The sequence below is a fragment of the Ixodes scapularis genome, unplaced genomic scaffold, assembly GCF_016920785.2.
Source record: "Ixodes scapularis isolate PalLabHiFi unplaced genomic scaffold, ASM1692078v2 PGA_scaffold8__174_contigs__length_109621045, whole genome shotgun sequence".
NCBI classification, from domain to species: Eukaryota; Metazoa; Arthropoda; class Arachnida; order Ixodida; family Ixodidae; genus Ixodes; species Ixodes scapularis.
The window spans coordinates 19,563,446-19,586,279 of record NW_024609883.1 but is presented as its reverse complement, the minus strand read 5'-3'; the positions used below and the strand labels follow the sequence as shown (position 1 = coordinate 19,586,279).

Sequence of the window (22,834 nt, the reverse complement as noted above, 5' to 3'; positions counted from 1 at the left end):
GCGACCCACATAACTGGCGTCCAACGTGGAGCCCGATCAGACTGCCGTTGTTTCTGTTCGCTCGCAGGGAGCCCCACGGATATCGCGATGTCTAGATTGAGGTTTCCTTTGTTTTCCCATTTTAATTTTTGTTACTCCAGTGGACACCAGTGTCTAACGTTTTGCCGCCATGTCCAGGTTACGGAATAAGGCCGCCCCTCCCGAGGCCTCAACCCAGTCAGTGGCGGATATTGACCCGGACGCGGGAGAAGGCAGGAGTAGGCAAGCGAGTGTTGTGGCAGCGCTCGAGCCCCGATTCCAGCTGTGAACAGGGGAGACGTCAGCGAACTAATGCACGCCATGACGACGATGTTCGCGACGTTCACTAGACAGATGGGTTTGGCCGCAGGGGTGGTGACGCCTGTGCAAACGCCCGTGCCCCACCCAACCGCGGGAACGGGCAAATTCCGGGAACGATGTCCGCGGACCTGTGAAATATGCGTATCACGTGGCTCCGACGTCACAACGGACAAGTCCGCGGACTTGGGCAAGTCTGAGGACACGCCAATTAATACTTCATGGTTGCCGTGAACCAAGGCGAGAAGTGTGAATCCGAGCTCGTGCCTTTCTCGCTGCCTTCGCTGCACGAGCTATACTGTTCAGGATTGGTATTGCCTAGAGCCACTCGATATGGCAGCGTAGCTGCCAGAGTAGCGCCACGCTTTTCCCTGTGCCGCCTCTCACCGCGATTGGTCGCACGCGGTACCATAGCAACGAGCTGAGCTGGCTCGGTTTCCGTAGCAACCGGGTGACGGCTCGTCACGTGACCTCTCAAGAGCCGTGCTGTCATCGGTAAGATGGCAGCGCCCAGAGCTGGTGGATGCGAGTTTGTTCGGTGCGCGGAGTCGTGATGTGCCGCAGCTTGCCGACGATTTAGGGCTTCTTCGTGCTTTCTGACGTAGGTATAACGTGAAGATCTGAAAGAATGATACTTTATACCCTTTCTGTGCAAGATCGCTCTGTACCGGGTGAAACAAGGAGACGGTAGGCTCTTTAAATCGACCGGAAAATTCGGTTTCTTAACCTATCGCTCTACGACTTTGTGCAGCGTTGCCCACAGATGGTGCATTTTTTTTGTAAAATTTGCAAAGAGCGAACTTACCTGAGGAAAAAGTAAAGAACGAAAAAGGCTTAGCTCCTATGGAAACGCAGCGACGCCTCCGGACTGCAAACAAAACGGCGCCGCTTCGCACGGGAGACAAGAGATGGCGCAAGCGGTCGCGACGCCAACTGCCGCCAACGAACGAGCAGACGACGCCGAGAGTCGGCCCTTTTGCAGACAAGGAACTGCAGTTCCTTGCTGTTACCGCACCTGTCTTTTTTGTTTGTGCGACTGTCGCCGCCTACAGAACGCGCTCCGCTTTTGAGTCGAAAAGATCGTCTGCTAAAAAGGCCTGCTCTCGGCGCCGTATGCTCGTTCGTTGGCGGCGTTCGTTGCGCCATCTCTTGTGTCCAGTGCGAAGCGGCGCCGTTTTGTTTGCAGACCGGAGGCGTCGCTGCGTTTCCATAGGAGCTAAGCCTTTTTCTTTTTTTATTTTTTCCTCAGGTAAGTTCGCTCTTTGCAAATTTTACAAAAAAAATGCACCATCTGTGGGCAACGCTGCACAAAGTCGTAGCGCGATAGGTTAAGAAACCGAATTTTCCGGTCGATTTAAAGAGCCTACCGTCTCCTTGTTTCACCCGGTATATTAGCACCTGTGTAACAGCATCATTAATATCACCTTAGCGGTGCTCGGGTTTCCGGATGTGTTTGAGGGTCGATAAGATGTTTAGCATGCAATTTTCGCATTCTCTTAGCTTTATTTGAACGTCGGAGTGTCTGAGAATTGATGCGAAATCTATGCGTCGCATGTTGGGCCTTAGGGAGTTTGTTTTTCCCCCAGGTAACCGCATGATGACAAACTTTTAGCGAGAAAGCTCCTGCGATGTTTATGTTTTGTACTAATCAACCAGGGAACCTGGGTTCAATCCCCACCCCTGCCCGTTTCGATCTGGATGAGCATCGTACCGCCTGCGGTTGTGTATCACTACTGCGTGGTGCACGTTAAAGACCTAGAGAGCTAGCGGTTATACTGACTGGGCTAAATTGCTCATCTACAGCGAGTGACTCGTCGCAACTTTGAAATAGCTGACCAAGTACACGCTGCATAAATGTTCACACAACTCCCAAGTATACTAATCAACGATTTTACGATATGCGCAGCGCAAGTTCGTCTGCTTCTTTTAGTAGTGGTTGTGGTGACGTCAGAATGCCGAGCTCTGATTGGTTCTGAATAAAGAATAGTGGGCAGACCTCAAGGCAGCTTGCTTTTAGGTCTACTCACTCTCCTTCAATCGGAGCCACTCAGATCTCGGCGTTCTGATGTCACCACAACCCCTGCAAAAAGAAGCAGACGAACTTGCGCTCCACATAGCTTTTAGGATAAAATTTTCGCATTTTTCTAGCTTCCTTTGAAAGTCTGAATTTCTGAGAATCATAACGAAAGGTATACGGCGCGTGTGGGGCCTAAGGGAAATTGTTTCAGCCCTGGGTCACCGAATAATCGCAGTATTTTTAGCGAGGAAGCTCCTGCGATCTTTAACCTTTTTTACTCATCGCCAATTTTAAGAATAGACAGTTTTGAAGATTTCGATATAACTTGCTTTCGTTGTAATAGCTTGCATTTGATTGCAGTGTTTTTTGGTTTGTTTTTCAAGTGAAAAGCTGGCGTTTGCTCAAGTGACGTATATGAAATGTCCTGCTATATGACAATGCATCAACACAAACTATTAAGCTTAGATGCTCAGAGGTGTGTTCGTCTTTGTAATTAACGAGTCACAGACATATTTATTTCTTACGAGTGTAATATTTATTTACTGGAGCTGGGCTCGTTTTTTGCTCCTTAATGTCAGTGTGCTATGACGTTATCATCATGTGTGTATGGCTCTAAGGGAAGAAGAAAAGATTCGCGCCCCGGCTGGACGTGCTCCGCATGGGCTCCGCTTCCACCTGGTTATAGCTTTGTATCATCGCAACCACACCAGTCGAATTGATACCAGAGTGTTCCTAACGTCACCAGGACCACATCGGTGCCAACAACTTCGCCCATCGATACCGGGTACGTGAATCACCACCGAATTATGACCAGCCACGCCGGCACTCTTCGCTAAGCCTAACGTCGCCTTCGCTTGGCGAGGCGGCCGCCGGCTTGACGTCAAACCTTAGCGACAGAGGCAACAACCACCTGCGCACGTGCGGTTCACTCCACTCAACGCCCCGACATGAGCGCCTCCCAACCAGCTGCCGACGCGGGAACATCAAACTCTCCGCCGCCGCCTACCACCAACTCGCCGCCGCAGCAGCTCCCAACTTCTCCGACTAACACCGCCATTCTAATCACGCCAACGCGTGTCGAATACATGGTTGAAGGGGACGAAATCGATCCCGACATCTTACGTGAACCTGGATGGAAGACAATTCGCTCCCGCATCGCAGCAACAATTGCTACTTCAGCCACCACCACACCCGCTGCTGAACCCACCAAGCCCCAACAAAAACGCCGACAACATCGCAAGAAACCTACCACCCCCCGAGAAGACCCGCTCCCCCCTGATGACTTCAAGGTTGTCATTCGTCCTCAGGGCGGTCTGGACCTCAGCACAACTAATGCAGCCCAGCTAGCCGACTGCATCTTCCACCAAGCCAAGATAACAGACTTTGCTCAAGACCAAGTACGCATAAACACCCGTTCAAACTTCATCGTAGTAAGTACCCCCGATGAACGCAGAGCCCAACAATACTGGGACCTCAATGCAATCACTTGGAACGCTACCCACTACCCCGTCCAAAGCCACATACCCCCACCCAGCACCACCACGCCAGGAGCAATATTCCAGATCCCAGCTGAAGACTCCGAACCACTAATCATGGAAAGCCTCACGCGTCATAACCCCACCATAACAGTCCTCGACGCCCGTCGCATCAAAGACACGGGCATTGTGAAAGTCCTCTTTTTGGGGCCGCGTGTACCCTTCTGGGTGCGGTACCGAGCGGTTATTCTTCGTTGCTACCCCTACAAGAGGAAAACCGAAGCATGCATGGCCTGTTGGTCAGCTGGCCACAGGCGAGACGTCTGCCCCAAACCCTCCCCGAAACCCCACTGTACAATTTGTGGTACACCGGGCCCCACACCAAATCACCCATGCCAGCCTCGCTGCATCCTCTGTGGACAAGATCACCTGACAGGTGCAGCGGGATGCCCTAAACGCTTCCAGCCTCGCCGCACCCTACCGAAGACCCTACCCAACATACCCCCCTTCACCCCCGAGACCGGACCTGACCGCAACACCACGACCTTCACCACACCCGGACTCACCTACAGCCAAGCCGCTCAGGGCCAGGTGCGCGCAGCTCTGCTCCCAAATCCCCCAATTCACCCACCTCCACCCCCGCCCTCCACATGGCAAAACGAAATGCGCCAAATGCGCCAGGAAATGCAGCAACTGCGTAACACTATCACCCTCCTTCGCGCAGACAATGAGCGTCTACAAGCGGAAAACCATCTCCTTAAACAGCAACTCCAAACCTCCCACAACCCTCCAGCCCCGTCACCCGATCAGCTAACCACCTGCCCCCCGAATAAGAAACGGGCACTGCCCCCCAATACTGACCCACCCCCCACATCCTCAGGCAACGCAGAAATAGCCACCCTACGCGCCGAAATAGAAACGGCTTTCGATAACCACCGCCAACACACCTCTGCCCAAATCAATGCAATCCAGGAAGCGGTACATTCCCTACATCAAGAAGTCCTACAATAGATGCACCTTGCCGCCCCAGCTACCACACCCTTACCTATAACCCACGAAAATGACCCGGACCTCTAACACACAATACATCTGGCAATGGCACTGCCGCGGTTTTCGAACTAAAAGAGCCAACCTCCAAGCACACATTGCATCCATACCCAACCCCCCCATCCTCATAGCACTACAGGAAACATACCACTCACCCAAGCTCAAAGACTATGCATCTCACTCCCCATCGGATTTCCCCCAGATAGCCACACTTGTACATCGCAATATTGCCACCCAGCACGTAACTTTCGCCTCTCCGATCCCACGTATACTCACCACACTCCACCTTCCCAAATCCCTTGTCACACGCCTGCATGTTCTTAATATCTATAGCCCCCCTAAATCCAAACTCATATCCTTCAAATACATCTTCCAGCAGGCACTCGCTTTCACTAAACGTGACCCTTTCCTAATTGTAGGTGACTTCAACGCCCCTAACATAGAGTGGGGCTACTCTTATACCACACGCAAAGGCCGCCTACTCTCTGAACTCACCCATTCCCTGAACCTCACCCTTCACACCGACCCTTCCTCCCCCACACGCATTGGCAACAGTGCCCAGCGCGATACCACTCCCGACCTCACCTTTAGCACCGGACGACTCACCCTTCACACATCCACAACACCACACACACTTGGCAGCGATCACTACATCATCAGCACGTGTCTCACCCTCAAAGGCATCTCCACAAGCCCGCCACTTCCACCACCAACACACACAGATTGGGATCTGTTCCGTACCGAATGCCCACTCCCACCCACCACCACCTGTGATTCCGACCTAGAACAATGGACGACCCACCTTCTCTCAGCTAAACAGATTGCAATCAAAACTATCGATCCTCCTCCCCCAGCGGAATATGTAGATAGCCACCTCCGTAACCTCTGGGAGGCCTACACCAGCCTAGAGCGGCGCTGGCGGAAACATAAACACCGACGCAACCTTCGCCTCAAACTACAAACTCTCCGCACTAAGATCGAGACGCACGCACTCACATTAGCCAGGAACAACTGGAACAATATTTGCGACGAAATGCGAGGCCAGCTCTCCACTAAGAAGGTTTGGCACATCCTCCGTGCCCTACTCGACCCGCGCACTACTAAGACGCAATCTCGCCACCAAACCACACAAATTATAGCGGAAACTCAGCTCTCACCCACCGCCCTATGCGACACCCTCCGCTCCATATACATTCCACCTCCATCATCACACCCTGTTGGTCCTCCACAATACACTGGCAACCCCAACCCAGAGCTCGACGCCCCCATCACCTTTACAGAACTACAAGCGGCGGTGCAAGCCCTCAAACGCAACACCACACCAGGACATGACAACATCACAAACACCCTCTTACGTCACCTCAATGAGGAGGTCCTAGAACACCTTGTACAGCTCTTCAACCAACCTTGGCTTAAACACTCCCTTCCCTCCACCTGGAAACACTCTGACATCACCCTTATCCCCAAACCTGGAAAAACACCCTCCATACACAACCTTCGCCCCATCTCACTCACCTCCTGTCTCGGCAAACTTCTCGAACACGTCCTGCAGAATCGCGTCAATGCGCACCTTGAATACACACAAACCTACCCACCTAATATGATCGGCTTTCGACCCAACTTATCCACGCAAGACGCCCTTATACAGTATCATCATGATTTCCACCAACACCCCCCGCAACGAGATCACACCTCTATACTCTCATTAGACCTCCAAAAAGCCTTTGACAATATCTCACACCATAGCATCCTTCAGGCAATCTCATCCCAAAACCTAGGCCTACACTTCTACCACTATATCTATAACTTTCTCGCAAAACGTACCGCTACCATCCGTTTCGGCAATGTCCAGTCTGATTCTTTCCACATGCCAGACCGCGGAACGCCACAAGGAGCGGTCCTCTCGCCCATGCTCTTTAACCTCACCCTAATCCCACTTGCCCGTACTCTCCTCACTATCCCCACACTACGCAGCACACTGTACGCAGATGACATTGCCCTTTGGGTCCACTCTGGCTCCGACCAACACATTGAAGCAACACTTCAACATGGCCTCAACCAAGTCCTACATCACATCGAACCTTTGGAGCTCCAAAGCTCCCCACACAAATCCGCTCTCCTTACCTTTACGCCGCCTCGTCACAAACCCCTCCAAAACCCCCCATCCAACTTTTTATACACTCTGACCCAATACCACACACATAACAAGTTCGACTTTTAGGCCTCACCCTCACACACAACAGATCACCCGCACCCACCCTCCAATACGTAAAGAAATATGTTACCCAGACCTCACACCTCATTAGAAGGATCGCCACTAAACACCACGGCATCAAGGAACAGGACCGCCTCCGACTCGTCCACAGTTTTCTACTCAACCGTATCCTATATCAGCTACCCTACCTTAACCTTACACCCACCCAACTCGACTCCCTTGATGCGCTCCTCAGGAAGACATATAGACATGCTCTCCTACTCCCCCCTCACGCCCCAACGCACCGCCTGCTCGACCTCGGCATACACAACACAATACGCGAACACCTAGACGCCCACCACATGTCCCAACTCACCCGCCTCGCATCCTCACCCACAGGGCACTACATTCTTAACACTATAAACATACTCCCCCCCACCATCTCAATCCCCCCACTCCCCATTCCACCGCACATACGTAACCGCATTCGAGTCCACCCAATCCATCGCCACATGCACCCAACTTTCCATAAAGCCCGGCGACTAGCACGAGCCAACATCCACGCCAAACTATACCCACCATCACCATGCACACTATACACTGATGCCACACCATATATACCCTCACAAACCTGCACACTGTGTAGCTGTTCTCGGCCAATATCCACCACCAAACGTCACGGCGGCCACCATCCTCACTACAAACACAACCACGGCGGAGGAAGCGGCCATTGCCCTTGCGCTCGCCCAGAGCCCCACCCCCCAATTCGTCCTATCTGATTCTCAGCAGGTCATCCGCAATTTTATTCGCGCCAATATCTCCCCCAAGGCCTTTCAAATTCTCACCAACAACCCTCCATCCGACACCGTGACCCTGCTGTGGACACCAGCCCACACAGGCGTAGGCGCTAATGAGATGGTGCACGATCGTGCTCGCGAACTTATCGACCGAGCCGCCATTTCAACTGCGCCTACACGCGATGTCCCTGCAGGCAAGCCTACCTCCCTCCTGCAATTCAGGGATATTACCCTACACTACCGCCTCCTCCGCCGCCAATACCCACCTCCGCACCCCACCTCTCCCAAGAGGAAGCACACATGCTGCGCCTCTTACAAACACACACTTTCCCCCACCGAACACAACTAATACACACTCACCCACACCTCTTTACCAGCCCCGCCTGTCCTGCCTGCGGGGCATTCGACACTCATTACCATTCCCTTTGCGAATGCCCCGCAGACCCATACCCCCCTCTTCCCTCCCCTCACCTCTGGGAGCAGATGTTGCGCGACCCGGAGGAGTCAGCCCAAGTCCTGACCACCTCCCGGGCCCTGGCGATCGCGGCGGCCCTCTGGGCCTCCGCCACCCCCAATACCTGCTCCCGGAAGAATAATAAAGTTTCCTCCTCCTCCTCTAAGTATCCTCTTTACAATGCCTACAATGGCCAAACTGACGTCAGCCGACCCCAACTCACGCATTGAAAAAGAAAACTGCGTCGCTCGGATGTATGCGCTCGTCAGCAATCAATTCCTCCATGGATATTTGAATTCGCGTTTCTAGCGAATGAGTGCCCTGACGAAACTTATCATTACTTGCGAATGCCAAGTTCTACGGTGTGCTTAAAAAGCACGGTGAAAGCTTGGGGTCATCGCACCGGTGCCATAGCATGTCACGACTGCGTGATTTCACAGTTCTCTTCTGAGTTGAGGATTACAGGTAAGGAAGAAGTTTAAAAATAATTTCGTGGCCCCTTTAACACGGATAAAAATACGTGTTAAAATCTACACCAGATAAAAATATTGACTTTTTGAATGCCGGTAAACTTCCGAACGACCATTTGGCCTGTCGGCAAGAACACTTCATATTTGGCGTTGGTCTCTTTTGGTGGCGCAAACAATTCCCTAGAAGCCACCATGCCGTCCTTCTTGGTTGAACCCCGTCGACGTCGCTCCTCACCAGTCGGTGAGAAAATCTCATCTTGAAAGGATGATCGGGTCTTGAAGAAGTATGATGATAAACAAATATACTCGCTCACTATAGGGCAGTCGAGCAGCAGCCATGTTCCTAGCCAATCGTCCTGTCGCGGCCGGCGTAATCGAATTTTGTTCCATCGGAGCGAAGTCCGAAAGTACTAGGACGGTACGTTCGTCCCACGAAGCGGCCGCCATCCCGGCGGCGCCGAAAACCACTCGCCTTGTCCGTGCACGTACGATACCATAGCAGCTCTCGTCGCCCGACAGTCCCTAGGCTGCAAATCGTTTCACTTTTCAGAAAAAACAGGCACCGTTCCTCCAGAAGTTCTTGCCGTACCGCGATGCCAAGCGTCTTTTACCACTTTTCAATGAACGAATGGAGATATCAACTAGACTACAAAGGTTGCCGCCCGGCGTCGCTAGAAGCACAGTTACCATGGCAACCTCCCAGGCCCAAAATGGAGATCACTATCAGCGCTTCTGACGTCGTGCATCTAGATAATTTTGCGTCGTGTCGCTACTCTGGCAGCTACGCTGCCATATAGAGTGGCTCTAGCTCAGAGCGTTGGCAGCTGCCCTCAATGCACAAGAGCATGTGACGCCGAGATCTGCCTAGAGCTACGAACCCTCGCTTGTAACCGTTTCTGCGGTACAACATAAGGTGAAACAGAGTATTGGTGACGTGCGCGATCGAAATGCTGACAATGACGTCAGCAAAGGATTTCTCATCGACGGAAATAAGATGAATGTAAGAACTTCAATTTTGACGGTGTTGGCAGTGTTGCTTTGAGAGCGCTATGATTTCAGGCTTCTACCATGCCCATTACAACACCATCGAACTTGTTGTTCACAAGGTAATGACGTCACAAAAGGTAACCGAACGACGGCGCCACCGAAATATCTCGCCGCTAGTAGTGGGAGCTTAAGGGTGAACGGAGTATAACAAAGAAAGGGAGTCTAGTAACTGTTCGAAAGTAAAATAAAATGAAAAACAAATGGCTATTTGCATGCGCGTTTTCCTTCGCCTTATAGGGAGTATTCACTGGCGGCCATATCTGTGTGCGTGGTTGCTGAGCACGTGCTGATGGCGAGCTTCCACAGTTATTTTGCAACGTGCATTCCGCACCATCGAGAATGCCGGTCTTAGCAGCGTATTGGTGTGAGCTCGTTCTGAGCATGCGCTTTAAACAGCACCCTCAAATATGGCGTCCAGTGAATACGTCCTATAGACGGTTGCAAGTACGGCGCCCCGACTTGTGCCCCATGCGTGAAAGCGCCTGGAGCGCGCGCGTGATCATAGCGTTTCCAAGCTTGAAATTGCCCGTTCTTTTTCGCACGAGCCAAGACATGGCGGCTTCCAGTTGTCTTGCTTGCAATCGTCTATATAGACTTCTTTACTTCGAACCGTCATTCAGGGCGAGTGCATGCAGCCCATGTACACTGTTAGCAAAAATAACACGCCCAGACGTGTAAACCGTTGTCCCATAGCGGACACGTCGAAACGTGTTCGTTTTACACGAGGCCATCTGTGTTTTTCGTCTACTCATGAGGTTCTGTGTAAACTTAACACGCTACACCGTGTCTGCCTTCCGCAAAACCGTTTCGAGCGTGTTCCTTATGAAACATGGCGGCTAGCGGCCGAGAACAGGCGGGAGACGAGCCCAGCGAGCCGCGCGCCTTTCAGCCGAATAGACTACTTCCATAAAGCCCCATGCAACACGGCGCGCGTTGCACTCTGGGAACTAGTTGGCCAGCCAAGAAGGAGGGTGACATGGTTTTGGTTTCGATTTACACGTCGACAAAAGATTATACACAGAGCGTGGACTATTAACGGCCGTTATCTCATGTTTTCTGGTCCCGAGAGCGTCATTTGTGGTCTCTAAACTAACCTAAATGGCCAGACCTTGAAGCTTTAGACAAGCCCGCGACGTATAGTTTGTCTTAACTCATGCTTGTTGTATTTTTGTCCTTGAGCCTTTCTGTTAGCGTTGCAATCGAGGTACGTGGACGAGCCAGTGCTGGGAATCTCGACGCTGCGAAGCTCGGGGATCTTGCCTATGTACGAACCAACAAGCTGTAGCAACCAATAAGTATGCATACATCTAGCTCGCGCCTTTACATTAGTGTTGTTGATCAGAAAGTTTGTTTGTTTCGTGCGTCCATAGACGAAAAATCAATTTTTGTAATTACTGTTTTTCTTAATACGCCTGAGTACGCGAGGTAAAACTCGGAGGCGCCATTGAAAAGCTCAATTTTAACACACTTCTAATCTCTTATCTGTACTGACCCGCAGCACTGCACGAAGTGAGGTCCCCACCCGCTTGCATTCCACTAATGTTCAGCATGGCGTATGCGCATAAAGTTATCCTGCAATCATATAGGCACATTCGCACATACAGACCATTTTTAGAAAGCAAAGGTCGAGCACTTGTGTGAAGAATGTCGCACCGTTCGCCGGGAGTGCGCCGGACAGGCAAGAACCCCTATGCGGTGCGCCAAACGAACGAAATTATTCGAAGCGCGTTTGAACAGTTGCTAATGGCCATAATATTTGTTATGTGTTTGCTTTCTTCCTGCCTGAGTATGTCGAGATAATTTCAGATACACCGTTCAGACACAGATCTTGGGCGTCAGTAAAAGCTCGTCCAAAAAGGCTTAGCGAGGAGTAGGGGACGCTTGTTAGGGCCTCCGTCGTAGCTAGCCGATCTCAGCGTTTGCAAAAACTTAATCTTCTATCAGCATAAAATTTGAGTGGGAGATATATGATGACACGAGGAAGACATCATAGTAACTTTTGTGGGGTAGCGAGGTCGAATTTATTGCGTTTCCTTAAAAGTTTATGCGTCAACGCTGGGCTCAACTTTGATACTCCTGAGAGAATGCGGCTTGCTTTTTGCCCAATGAGGTAACAAGAAGCGGACGTTTGGCAAACAAAATAGGTGAAAGGCTCCAGGTGAAAAATTTTCAGTTCTAGTTCACGGTACTAGACGGGATTATTGAAATTGAACTCAAAGATGCACTCGTTGGGTGAGGTGACTAAGCCACGTCTTACTACGTTTGCATACGCACTCATAATATCCGGTGTTTCGGGAACCAAGAAAACTGCCCCGGTCTTCGTTTTGTATCGCTCGAGAATGAGTGTATTGTACGTTTGTGAAAAGTCAGATAATCGAAAACGCAAGCAGCGCGTTCGGTCGCGGCGTGATAGCATGAGATGAAGCTGCTCAATCGAAACCGAAACTGAGCGGCCAACTAGTTCCCAGAGTGCACTGCGTGGTATTTCGCCGCGATGGGGCGCGTCGGTTTTGGAAGAAGTCCATTGACCCCGTAAGTGATGACGTGACAGCATGGCGTCTGGGTCCAAACAAACCGTTGCTAGGGGCTTTGCTATGGACTAATGCATGGAGACTCCACACGAGGCTTGATTTTCGCTTATAAGTAAGGAAAATATTTTTTGCAAGCAACCTAACTTCTTGATATCTAATTATGAAGATGTTCTTGTCATCTCAGCGTCGTATTGCAACGATGAAAGCCATTTCTGAAGTATTCCTCTCCGCTTTGCTTTGGTAGCAGACGACACGATAGATTTCCTGGCCTCTGTTGCAGCGGGCGTCTTCATTGAATTGCGTCGATAAACGAGCAACACAAGCAAGTGCATCGCCATGGCCACAGAGGCCTCCGAAATGTGCTTTTTTTTTTTTTTTTTCTATGAAAAACCCAGCTTAGTTTAGAGGGGCCGAAATTCCGTAAAATCAAACCACGTAATGCAGATCAGATACGACGACGACTGAAGTGCATTACCGGCGCAAGCCAGCATGAGAAACAAATCGTACGCCGCCGAGGTAAGTCGTTTGTTAAAATTATTATTGAGGTGGTCAGTTTATTAAAATATTGCATGTCTATCGCAATTTCGCTGTTTTTTTTGTGTGTGTTTTTTGTATACATTAAATTTAGTGAATGTGCTCTTTCGGTGAAGATCTCCATCGAACCCGCGATGAAAGTACAATCTGTAATAAACTCACCTTATGTTTTTCATCCAGTGTTTTGGAGTTTTGCGGAAATTTAAAGAAACTGCAAGAATCTTTCTCCATGCTATGGTTACAGCCAGGCACGAAGCACCCCCCCCCCCCCCCCCCCTAGTAGCGCGAGTCCGCATACAAAATTTGGGATCTCTACCGATCGCCTGAAGTGCTTTTCTCACAAGTGCAATGCCATCTTTTAGCAGACGATCATCTCGATCGACGACCGGACTTCCGATAAACCATATTTTGCATCGCACCCTACTATGAATTCTCGTAAGTGTCTGAAACTCATTATATTTCAAACAAATGCAATATCAGATCGTCTTTATTCACCCGATTCAGACGCCGGTGCCGGCTTGGCCGGCGGCCGTGTGGCAGGCGGCATTATTCTTGCATTCGTCGTCTGCTGCAGGCATCTTCAGGACCGGAAGTTGCAGTCGTAAATATTTCAGAAACAAGCGATTCCCGGCACACTTCTGTCGAAGCATATATGACATTGAAGCTTTCTATATCTCTGATTTTTAGAAGTTTAAACCCTACTGCTGTTTTTCGAACGGTCGGGTTTTCGTAGCGAAACCTAGCTACATGTATTTGTCCATAACAACGACCCTAGCAACGGTTTGTTTGGACCCATGACGTCACACTTACGGAGTCAATTGCAATTGACTCCGTAAGTGTGACGTCATGGGTCCAAACAAACCGTTGCTAGGGGCGTTGTTATGGACAAATACATGTGGCTAGGTTTCGCTACAAAAACCCGACCGTTCGAAAATCGGGAGTAGGATTTAAACTTCTAAAAATCACAGATATAGAAAGCTTGAATGTCATTTATGTTGCGACAGAAGTGTGCCGGTAATCGCTTGTTTCTGAAATATTTACGACTGCAACTTCCGGTCCTCAAGGTGCCTGCAGCAGACGACGAATGCAAGTAGTGTGCCGTCTGCCACACGCCCGCCGGCCAAGCCGGCGCCGGCGTCTGAATCGGGTGAATAAAGACGATATTCTGATATTGCATTTGTTTGAAATATAATGAGTTTCAGACACTTATAAGAATTCATAGTGGGGTGCGATGCAAAATATGGTTTATCGAAAGTCCGGGCGCAAAACCCCAAAACGCGAAAGAACTGGATAAAAAACATAAGGTGAGTTTATTACAGATTGTACTCTCATCGCGGGTTCGATGGAGATCTTCGCCGAAAGAGCACATCAACTAAATTTAATGTAAAAAAAAGAAATGCTAATTGCGATAGACATGCAATATTTTATTAACCTGACAACCTCAATAATAATAACAACAAACGACTTATCTCGATGGCGTACGATTTGTTTCTTATGCTGGCCTGCACTACGCCGGTAATGCGCTTCAGGTCGTCGTCGTAACTGATCTGCATGACGTGGTTTGATTTTACGGAATTTTCGCCCCTCTGAACTAAGCTGGGTTCCTCACAGAAAAAAACGCACATTGCGGAGGCCTCTGCGGCCTGGGCGATGCACTTGCTTGTGTTGCTCGTTTACCGACGCAATTCAATGAAGACGCCCGCTGCAACAGAGACCAGCAAATCTATCGTGTCGTCTGCTACCAAAGCAAAGTGGAGTGGACCACTTCAGAAATGGCTTTCATAGCTGCAATACGACGCTGAGATGACGAAAACATCTTCATAATTAGATATCAAGAAGTTAGGTTGCTTACAAAAAATTATTTACTTACTTATAAGCGAAATTCTAGCCTCGTGTGGAGTCTCCATGCATTAGTCCATAGCAACGTCCCTAGCAACGGTTTGTTTGGACAAAGACGACAAGTTGTGACGTCATCACTTACGTGGTCAATTAGGGGTGTCGCGAACTTTTGTCGAACCAGATATTTAGGTCGAACTTTCGGGGTTCGACGAACCTTCGACCTTTTCACCAGATTCGACCGGTTCGACTTTGTGGACAGTGTGGCCAGACCTTGATACAAGCATGTCTAGGTTTGGATAATTTTTTTTTAAGAAAAGGGTTATTTTATTTTATAAACAGCCGCAATTAAAAGAAACGAATTTTAATCAATGAAGAAGTTAATAACTTATTTTTTTTGTGCTGTATTAAGTGAAATAACCGATCAGCGCTGCCCTTAATTTATCCCTTAGCCATCACCATGCAATCCGAAGCCAACTGGCCAGCCTGTCGCGCATGCGCACACGAGTCGAACCTCAAAAACAAGGTTCGTCGAATTTTCCACTAAAAGTTCGAAAAAGTCGAATCTGGTCGAACTCGACCTCGGCCGGTTCGCGACACCCCTAATTGCAATCAGCTTGCGGACAGGGTTGCCAGGTTGGGCTATAAATAGCCAAATTGGGCTAGTTTTATTTGCAGTTGGCAGGAAAAAATGGTAGTTGGCTATTTGGCTAGTATTGGGCTATTTCTAACCTGTGCATTGGGATATTTCTGACCTGTGCATTGGGCAATTTCTGACCTGTGCTGGAACCAAAATTCCTGAAAGCACTTGGGTTTATAGGTTCGAATGCATTTTTAGAGTTAAGGCCCGTTCACACTCTTGCGATCGAGTACGACTGAGAGAGACGAGATCTTTTAAAACTTGTTAAATGTTTTTAGAATGAGGGAACACACTGGCATTGTGGCGCCATCTATGCGGTGACCCTGGAACTGCATTTTACAAGAGCGAAGGTTTTGCGGGATTTCCGAGGTCAAATGTACGTAATACCCATAGAAAGGCTCGTTTATAAAATTGACAAAAGTTTTTCAAGCCAAGAAAGAATGGGTAATGCGCGAGAAATAAAAAAATATGCCGGACCGCCGACTTTACACTGCTTCCCAATAGATGGCGCCAGTCAAGAGTGTGAAGCACATTATAATAACTCTATGGTGTGAACGGGCCTTAAGTTACGTGAACATTTGGTGCTTCAGTCCCTTAACCCTGATAAGTTTGCGTCAGCAAACAAATTCGTCTTCTTTTTGCGCGCCTTGCGCAATTGTTTACCTCCGAATGCAAGTGACGGCCTTAACAGCACCTGTTCTGCGCATTCTTTAGGTTGTCTGAGAGGCCTGAGGCCAGATTCACAAAACGATCTTACGCCAAAAATGTGCGTAAGGCAAAACTTAAGAACAAATCTGTATTCACGAAACGAAATGTTCGTAAGTTTTGCGCAGGTTACGACGAAATCCTACGACAGCTCCGAAGCTGTCTTACGCACTTCTTACGATCAAATCAGCATGGCCGACAGCGTTTTCGCGACAACCAACGGATGTTTATTTTTCGACGTGCGCTTCTCACGCGTCCCGACTTCAAGCAGCAAGAAACAAGTAAAAAGTACTTGAAACAGACCACGACAAACGAACAAGAACGCTGGATCCACAGACACCCGGGAAAAATTCCAAGGGCCGCGAGTACGGACTCCGACCGATCGGCAGATAGGCCTAGCAGGCACTCCGACTCGGCGCAGCGATGATCTGACGGTCCTTGGCGAAGACCGTCTGCCCACGACCGGCTGGCGTGCTGAATGGAATATGCCCGCGCGACCCCTGTGAACCCTTCCCGTATTATAGTTTGATCGCTGACCTCAATTCTAGATTAAGAGGTCAATCTCTTCCTCTTGTCATCTCCTTGTTTTCCGAGGCAACGGTGACGAACGCTGTCGTCGAAAAGGGGCTCTCATCGATTCTATCTCTGTTTTGTGTGATATCAAGCTCAAATAAACGCCGTATGGATTACCTTCGCAACATGGTATGTACACTTTGTTATTAGTATTCCATTTTATTCTGACACGACTGCACCTCACTGTCGATCGCTGTAACAGTTCGTGGGTCGCAATGCCGGTCCAACCTTTCTTCGCCGGGTTCTTAACTTACGAACTTCTTAGCTAAGTTCTCGTAAACTAAGAAGCTCTTCGTGAATCTGGCCTCAGATTCACGAAGAGCTTCTTAGTTTTCAACAACGTGAAGAGGAGAAATGGGTATTCACGAACGCGTTCTTAAGTGAGAGGAGGAAAGCGACGTTGTAGTACGGAAAAACTAAAACTTACCGGTGCTGTTGCTATGGCGACGGCGTCTTCGGCAGCACGAACAACCAATCGGAGAGCTCGGCATTTGTTCGGAGCCGTTCGGAGCACGTGGATTTTTCATAACAAACACAGGCGGCCTTTCTGCCACCGCTGGTCTGGGGTTCGTATCCGTGCAGTGATATGTCGACGCTAACACGATTTAAACTCGCCGGAATGCCGAGGCCGGGATGCGTAACCATCCCCATTGACTGCTACGAACTCGATCGCTACCAAGTCAACACAACTGTCATCGTTGGTAAAAGACGGCCCGCAGTCGTTTGCAGAGCGACGTAGATGGGAACAAATTGCCGCGGCGTTTTTTGCGGCCTCGGAGATGCAGGAGCGAGCCGACGTTAAAAAAGATACGTTTGAACTGTGACAGTGTACGCAAGAGCCACGTAAATGCCTGTTCACACTACGGAACGGACGCGCGCGTTTGATCGAAGTGCTGGATTTGCGCTGTTGGACCGCGAATTGATAAGCGCTTCGGGTCCGATCCTTTACAATTGCAACTCGATGCTGACGTGACACCCGGCGAAGAAAGGTTGGACCGGCATTGCGACCCACGAACTGTTACAGCGATCGACTGTGAGGTGCAGTCGTGTCAGAATAAAATGGAATACTAATAACAAAGTGTACATACCATGTTGCGAAGGTAATCCATACGGCGTTTATTTGAGCTTGATATCACACAAAACAGAGATAGAATCGATGAGAGCCCCTTTTCGACGACAGCGTTCGTCACCGTTGCCTCGGAAAACAAGGAGATGACAAGAGGAAGAGATTAGGGAGTTTAAGAATAGCGCACGCTAAAGCTTTGCGTACGCAAAGAATAGCGTCGTCGCCACTGCGCATGCTCCGAACGCAAACCAGGTTTTGCGCTTTGCGTGCGCAATTTTAGCGAGAGCACACAGGGCGCGTTAGTTCTCGTTCGATGTCTTTTATACACAGTAAAGTCTCCAAGCGGCGGACGTAGCTACTTGCAAAGGTACGTACGTGCGTTGTCGGCGGCGTCGGTAGCTTCAACAAACCGCTAAACAAAAAAAAAAAAAAACGAATGCCGAACTTGCATGGATAAATAACTTGAGCAAACTATTTAGAATCGGGCGGTAACTTGCGCCACCTATCGACATTTCTAGCAGCTGGTTTTAAAAAAAAGATGAGTCTGTTCACACTGCGAACGACCACGACTACACAGCAACCCTACATACAACGCAGGCAACACAGCACACAACTACACAGCACCAACATGTACACAAACACAACAACCGACACTACGCCCGACACTTCCTACTCGATATCTATTTCTCCCCGCGGCGCATATAAGCTTGACATGTGCGGGTGAGCTCTTTGGTCGCTGACCATTACAGATTTATAGAAGAATACACACAACACGGCGCAATCGACAGCCGTGTGTTAGAACTGTTTGCATTTAAAAAGTATGGAGGCAAAATCTATAATGTTAGTCCGTTGCAATAAATAACGATATGTTAACAATAAATCTTAAACCGGTCATGAAAAAGTTGAAAGTTTTGTTATTTTTTTGCTTGATCAGTGTTATGAGCAGTCAGACTAAATTGAATCAGATAGGAAAACAAATTATTGGGATTTTGTCATTACGTATACAATAATAAATGAAAATGATCCTTGCGCAAAGCATTTTTTACATATTTTTGTGAAGGACATCCGGACATCCGCCCAACACTTTACGACTTCACTTCCGCTAGTTGCAGCAGTTGCAGTACGGGAGCAGACGCCTTCACTTTTGGGGCGTTTTGATGCAGTTTGTTGTCGTATGTCGTGTCGGTGTCGAGAAGAGCGGTGGGACTTGGGAGTTTGTGACCGGTGTTATTCGTGAACACTGGTGTGGGGTGCTGATGCGTCTTTTTTTTATACTGCCACCACCCCGAACTTTGAAGATACACGGGCCCGTAGCAGTGCATTATGCTGAATCGCGAGCTCCTTCTCTGTTGACGTCGCTTTCCTGGTACCACTCGTGGATACTGTAAGCATTTAAACAGTGTGCACCGTCTCGCCTACATCCCCGGTGACGTACTCGACCTGTTGAAACTTATTGCTCCCGTCATTTTAGAGTACGCAAGGCAGTTATTTCGTTGGTCTGGTTTCGGTTATAAAAGCAAGGCAAAACGCTCGTACATCCCGCCCTCAGTACACGTTGGACATCTTCCACACTTTGACACCGGATAACTGAATGAACGAGGATTTACATTCACTTCCGAGGTTACTCTCGCCGCTTCCTCACCGTTGAGCAGCAGGATGAGCTGGCGATAAGCCGCGGATGAAAGGCTTGAGCATCAACAGCCCAAGCGCACTCGGTGCCGATGCTGGCAACGCGGGTTTCTGTCAACCGGGAGGACAGCACAAACCGTGACCATTCCAGCTCTTCGTTATGACACGGTGTTGCAGAGAGCAGGGTAAAATACAGCTACACGGATCACCGAAGCAAACGACTGCTATCTTAAATCTTGGCTTGTGATTGCGCCTTTGTAGTAGATCATCTTATTCGTTTTGCTGGAGAGACCCAAACGACGGGCATAACAAAATCGCTTGCATATTCCGCATATCTCACAAAAGCATTTACCCTGTCACCTTGCGAAAAGCGCGAAACACGGAGTCCGCGCCGTCCTAAGCTTCCCGTTTTTCACTGCTTTAGAGCAGTTTGTACTTGCTAGTAGATATGCCTACTGAAACTGAAACAGGGCTGTGCCAGAGAGAAAGAGACAAAGTTGAGAAAGCTTGCTCGCTCTCCAATTTCTCAACTCTCAAGTGATTGTACCATAATAAATGCACCAACGCGTCTTTCAAAATAAAGAAAGAGCACTACGTTCACAACATAAAAAATGGTCTCAGTACATGCATCTGTGGGCAGGTAGGAAACCTTGCCCTAATTTATTCACGCCGCATGATTGGGGCAACAAACTCGTTGCAGGACCGAATCATCTACTCGAGCGGTGTGCGTCGCTATGCAAACGCAGTCCAACACGAAGCATAAAAAACGGCAGATTTAAGACAGCAATCCGGAGTCCATTATTCAATTAAAACAACGTAATTTTGTTGAAAACGCCCGCGGCTTCTTACTCACGGTATGTGTCGGGATAGTTCTACAGTTTGAAACGGAACGAAGGAAGACTTACTTTTAAAAACGCTCGCTGCGTCCTCCCGGACCAGCTGGACCGGATCAGCTGACGACGACGGAACTGTACCCGTTGAACCTCCACCATGCAACAAACAATTTGCGCTCCGTGTTAAAAGCGTGGTTCAGACCCGGAATACAAAGCACCGCACCACACACGACGAATGTTTCAGCTCTTTTTCGCATCGCCGGGTTGCACCAAACAGAACGAGATCGCCGAAGTCAACGCCGCGCTGTCGTGAACCTTGGCTTGTGGCTGCGAACTCGTGGACCCTGTGACTGCCTTCGCTTTCAAAGCACACACGACGATTACGAATGCTACTCTCCGTCTTCCAGGTACTTCACAGGGGCACTTCTCCGATCACGTCTTCGCTATGTGCTCGCAAACTCCGAAGCTCTATGCGAAGCTTCTCGCGTCTGCCAAACCGAAACAGTAGCGGCGCCATGTGTACTTGCCAGATTTTCTCCGGTCAAACAAAAACAACGAAAGCCAACCGGCGCTTGCTTCTAGCGTACATCGGCGTTGCGCTTGCGCCGTGGCCAGATCGCTTGCAGTTGAAGGTTAAAGCAAAAACGAAACCAACTGCAATGTCGCGTGTTCACATCGAGGACACGCTTTTTATATCCATTTTAACTGTTTGGAACGAATAATTAGACCCATAACTTTATTTGTGGTGTCTAAGAAACTGTTATCAGGACCCCTAAACTAAATACAAACATGGGCGACATGAGGGAAGCCGCATTGCCATCGACCAGAAGATGGCGGCGAGCACGGTAAGCGCGGGTTTCGCCAACGTCCTGCGACATTTCGCAATTGCTTTTGGTGAATATCTGTCTCCGAGACATGTTTCTTTCCGCGGCATTTGTCTCGACGGTCCTTTCTAAGTGTGTCCCCAAGCATTCCGGTGCTTCGATAGCCGACAATGTCGCGGTCGTCGCCGGGGGCGATGCGTGTTATCGAGGTCGGCTACACGGTTATGCGTGTATGACCGTACCAAAACACGTTTTTTACAACCTCGCATGATTTCTGAACGAATTATCCGTTACTCATCGTGTAAATTTATGGTAATTTGTGTAAATAGCGTGTTTTTCACCCCAAACATTCGCCAAATACACGGGACTTGCTAACAGTGTACTTACGTTCCCGGGCAATCTTTTAGGCGCGAAGCTCCTTAGGGGCTAGCCATGTCCGTATGTCCGTCCGTCGTCGGGTGCACGTGCTCCAGCTCGTGAGCTCACGCGTTCACGTGCTCACGTGTTCGTGTAAAGCAAAAAAAAAAAACGCATCTCCACGTAGTGAATGATGTTGATTGAGGCGAAGCTCATGGTGGTGCTTCTCTGCGCAGACGGTGAGTCGCAGCATGCCGAGCCTTTCGTTCGTTTTCATCCATCTCAGAAAAAAAATGTGTGGTATGGAACGTGGTTATATACGCATTTGAGCATTTGACCGCAGCGTGACATGGATGAAAACGAAGGAAAGGCTCGGCATGCTGTGGCTCAGCGTCTACGCAGAGAAGCGCCACCAGAGCTTCGCCCCAATCAACATCATTCACCACGTGGAGATGCTGTTTTTTTTTTTATGCTTGAGTAATTCCAGAATTATGTTGCACCCTTCTGGCCGGTTCCATTTTCTGTTTCTTGCGTATGGCGCGTGATTTGATCGCTTGGCGAAGCGACGAACATGCACATACTGGACTGAGGAGATGCACGCTGGGCTGATAACTTGTAAATTTTGAAATGGTGAATACGGCACAAGATATAATATCTAGGAAGGGAACACGAAGTTCCTGTTGGTTTATCATTCTGTGAATTTAGAATGCAAAGGCAGAAGGAAAGCAAAACAAAGTACGGGATGATCTTGCTTGTGCTTGTTTTTGTTTTCATGTCTTCTCAACTCACAATGCTAAAAGAAAATTAATCGCTCCGCTTGCAGGACAAAAGCGTCGGAGTAAAGGCCCTGATAATTCACAAGCGCAAATACATTAAGGGGTTGGCCCCATCGTTGAAATCTCAGTCCGAGCGTACGTCGGAACCAGTCGTGGTCAGAACAGCCCCACGATTTCCCGCGCCGCGATACCCTCTGGGATTTTTCGGAAAGGTCTGTTCGTCATTAAGGAGGTTTTGCACAAAAAAGAAGACGACGAAGCGAATGAGGCTCGAAACGCGAGCAGTGCGAGAATGAGACGAACGTGGCGCACGGAGCATTCGAAACACGACTGCGGTCCAAGAGCCTTCGAAGTCCTCTATTTCTTCCAATTGAGCCTTCCCCGGAATGAACGAAGACACAGAAAATCGCGAAGACGACTCTGGTTGCCAGTCCTTGATCCGATACGGCCTGTTCGTCGGCGCCGGGCTCTTGGTGATGTCGGTCACCCTAGTCATCCCGTCGGTGGCCATCTTCGCAACCCTCGGTGCCTGCGAACAGGACTTGGACTGCACGTCGCTGGAGAGCGACCTCCAATCCTCCCGGGACCACAGCGTCCACCCCTGCGAGGATTTCTACGAGCACGTCTGCAGTGGATGGGACCGACAGCCAAACAAAAAGTACATAGTGCCTTACATCAAGTACGAAGGGCCAT

The 22,834-nt window shown here is 49.4% G+C and overlaps 1 pseudogene; it reads left to right on the top strand.

Annotated features, from left to right (window-relative positions):
* The first annotated feature begins 7,581 nt into the window (after nt 1-7,581).
* On the top strand, nt 7,582-22,207 carry LOC115323887 (annotated as a pseudogene).
* The last annotated feature ends 627 nt before the right edge of the window (nt 22,208-22,834 follow it).